Raw genomic sequence first — 4256 nt, forward strand, 5'->3', positions numbered from 1 at the left:
TGGTTCGTTGCCAATAAACTAACCATTAATACTACAAAAACTAAATATACCGCTTTCCACTCACGTTCAAAAATTATCTGTAATGGCTGTGTCCCACTGCATATAAATCAATGCCCACTCGAACGCACTTACTGATATACCTATCTTGGCGTTATTCTCGATCACCGTCTAAATTGGCAGCGTCACATGAAAGCGCTTTGTTCAAAGCTGGCTGTTTCATCTGGCTGTTTTGCTCTTTCAGGCACGGGAACATTTTCCAAGAAACATTCTCCGCACGTTGTATTTTTCATTTTTCCAATCTCACCCAACGTACTGTATTGAGTCATGGGCATGGACATTCAATGCATACCTAGAACCTGTTCAACGTCTACAGAAACGAGCCATCCGATCTATTAATTTCTTGCGGGGAAGTGAAGCAAGTAAACCAATTTTTTGCTAAACTACAAATTATACCATTCCATTTCTGACGCAAAATAAGTATGGCAAAGTGCATTGGTAGTATAATTAAGGACAACTATCCCTTGAACATACCAATATTGTGTGTGCCCAATCGTCCAACAAGAAACAAAAAAATTGGCAACTTTATTATACCATTGGCTAGAAATTTATAGGGCTAGTGACTAGTGGAAGTTATTGGTATAAAAATATGGAATGACGTACCACTTGAGGGAAAACAAAGCAAGAACGTTTCACTTTGGTTAAAAAAATTCAGTTTACAGCAGATGTCATCCGGGCATGTATAGACACTTATGTCACGTGCGCAACCTGTAGATACATACATATGATTTTTTTTTCTTGCTTTTTCCCTCTCAATGTTATGCTTACCACACTTAAGTTAAAAATGACATGTCTCCTTGTTCTACTATATATTCTGTCTGTTATATTTTTAGGGGCGAAGCTCCTCTTAGTCTAACCTTGTCACATCTCCATTGTCCGGCGTAACCACCTTTGCAAACTGCCCACTACTTCATCTTTGCAAACATCCCACTACGATCCGTCACTGATCCATTACTTCACCGACCATAAAGCCGTTATAATGAAGGGGGAACGGAAGCCACGTCTAGCTACCACTTACGATTAATAAAATTTCTTGTATAAATATATACAGTGTTTGTCACGTCTTTGATGATGTACTGGGCTATCACTTTGATTACTGCTGGGCGATACCACTGAAGATTTCACGATGCAACCATGATTGCTTCAGGAGCTTCGCCCAAGCTCTTCATCATTCACCCATGGATATGCTGTGAATTTTTGTTTTTTTCCCTTTTTTTTGCTTCTATTGCTAATTTTTTGTATTGTCATTGACGATCTAAACTATCAATTACATGTCTGTAAATTTACATTTCGGTAACTATATGTATGTAAATGGCCCCAATACTAGCCTTCGGCTAAGGGACCATGCAGTGTTTGCATTCGATCTGTATTTACTTCATGTCAATAAACTTCAACACTTCATTTGGAGGGGGGGAGGCAAAATGTCAAGTATTGTCACTTAAAACAAAGGCTTTTTACCATATCTCATATATGGGTCATCTCTGAAGGAGACTTGTCACCAAGATTCGAGAAAGATGATGATATCGACTTTCAGAATGGCTAAAACTACAAAATAAAAAGATTTCACTTCACGTTTTTGTTTTGTCTGCATGGAGTGCTCCAGGAACAAATGCTTGAGACCAGTCACGTCTGTGTAGCTTACCCAACCAAGGCGTTATTAGGTGCAACAGGCGATAAAATTGTGTGAGTACCATTTAGCAAAGTCACACAACTTTCTTCCTTGCCAAATACAAAATAACTGCTGAAGTTGTAAACACGCTGGCTTGATGCCTTGCAAAGCTTAGCTGTGATGAGAGAAGAAATGTCCGCATTAACTTATCGTGCAGAGACGATCCTCGTGGTCAATCACAGGTGCTCATCAGTGATCCTCAACCAGAGAGCTGACTTTTTAATTAGGGTAAAATATCAGATGAAGACAAGAGCAAGGTAGCTATTTGGGCGAGTTGGTCGAACTTCATCATAAAACAGTGCACACACACACACAAATACAAAAGAAGGAAGCACTCGTGTCATCAGTTCTTCCTTCAATAAGGTACGCATTTGGGCTGGTTGGTTCATGATTAACTGTAGAAACAGCGCTAAAAGACGGGACGAAGGAAGGACACAAACCACGGCGCTCACTAACAAAAACAAAAAAAAAATTTGGTTGTTAGTCAGCGCCTTGGTTTGTGTCCTTTCTTCGTCCCATCTTTTAGCGCTGTTTCTACAGTTCTTCCTTCTTCTTTTGTGTGTGAGCTGTTTTATGATGAGGATGAAGACAGTCATGTGCGGGCTGAGTCGCTCAAGAAAGGTCTGCGAGACACGTGTTTGAGACCCCTGTGACCAGTTCCCATGTGTTGTTTTGACATCATCCACAGCAGAATTGTGCACCCTCAAAGATCAAAACAAGGTTACAAAAATTAAGCATATTTGCACTAGTAGTGCCAGCCAGAGGAAGTGCGGAACTGGCGGCCTTTTTTGTTTCTCTTCAGTTTTCACTTTTTTTCTTTCCTCTCTTTATTTCTTTTTCTCTCTGTTTTTCCTGTATTTTTTTTTCATTAATTTTTTTCTCTTCGCCTTTCTCTCTCTCTTCTTGAATCTTTCTCTTTCAGCACTTCTCTCTCATTCTTTCTATGCTATGCTTTACCCTCTCCCCACCTCCTTTCCCTGCTCCTCACTTCCCTTTCCCGCCCTCTTCCTACACTGTACTATAAAAGGCTATGGTATGCTCTACTAGCCTGCCTGGATAGCTGAGTGGTTACGACACTCGTCTTCAAATCGTTGGTATGTGGATTCGAATGCTACCTCACCGAGAAACTTGTGTGTCTCGAATGTCTGGTGCACACCAGAAATGTGTGGTGTGCTGTGACACGCATGAAGATGATGACATGATGTAAGGTGGGCAATTTTGTGAGCTCTAAAAGAAGGGTGGACGCTTGGGCTAGTTAGTATGTCATGCTGTAGCACGAAATCAGGACAAGGACGCTGCTCTTTGTGTGCCTTGTGTCGTTTCCTTGAGTTCGCGTTATAGCTATCATCCTGTGAAAGAAATTGTGAGAAAGAGAGAGTGTGTCAACACCAGGACAAAAAAGCAAGATGACAAGCTAGATTCTTCCTTTAAGAAAGAAATTGTGTCAGCCAAAGTGCACGAGCGTTTGCTCAGCCTCATATTCAACTACCTTTGAGGAGGAAATCCCACTGAGTACTAAAGTTGCACGTAAAATAGGAACGTTAGCTCCACCTTACCTCTGCCCGCCAGATTCCTACGAAGAGTATTAGCCCACCAACAAAAAAATAATAATGGATGGCTGATAGTTACATGCATGAAATTCCAGCACAAACAAGAGTGTCCTTAAAATGCACATATGATTTTTTGTTCCGCATGTGTGCCTCCTGATGAGTGGCTGGAGAGTCTCAGTGCTGCATGCTTGGCCCATTTCTACTTCTATTTTCTTTGCACGAGAGTGCTTAATATATGAAATCAATGACTCAGTTATGAAAGCTGGCTTGCCACATGTATTCAACTGAAAGTAAAAGATATGTGCTTTATTTGTATCGTGCTTCACATATTGCTGCAGGAGAAGGTTCATTGTCATTTAAAATATGGCAGACACTGTATCCTGTCGCAGCTAGATTTATTGTTGTCCTCTCCATGAGGTCCCCACAGTACCTAAAAAGCACCCATACTTTTGAAGCCTTACATACTGAGTGCCTTGTCTGGAATTACATTCTTGGTATGGCAAAGGTGCTAAGAAAGCATGTGTTCCTGGAAAATAACCACAAAGTGGCTCGTAAAAAGCCTGCCTTCAAGTGTCTTATTCCATTATTGTTTACCATGCTACGCAAATCACTGACGCCCTACGCTCTTGCCTTCTTGCTGAACGAGCTCGTAAAAACAATAAATTTTGTGATTCATTCACATTACACACGAAAAAGTTGGTTTCCTCGATCTCATACCTATCAGCTTCAAAAGAATGGGACATTCTTGGTGCCTTAAATTAAACTGCTATTCATGCCTTAATTTCCTCTATGGTTTTGTTGATGCCAGGGGTGCATGTAGTCTGTGTACAGTTCTAGCCTGTTTATGAAACAGCACAGAAAAACAAACTTTTTCTGTACGGTTAAAAGTACAATGAAACAGCCCTGGAGGGAGTATGGCCTAGGTGACAAATTGCTAGTGGGTTTTTTTCTACGTTGAACAGAATTATGTGGTGCATCAA

Source organism: Rhipicephalus sanguineus, chromosome 9 (genome assembly GCF_013339695.2).
Source record: "Rhipicephalus sanguineus isolate Rsan-2018 chromosome 9, BIME_Rsan_1.4, whole genome shotgun sequence".
In the NCBI taxonomy this organism is placed as follows: domain Eukaryota; kingdom Metazoa; phylum Arthropoda; class Arachnida; order Ixodida; family Ixodidae; genus Rhipicephalus; species Rhipicephalus sanguineus.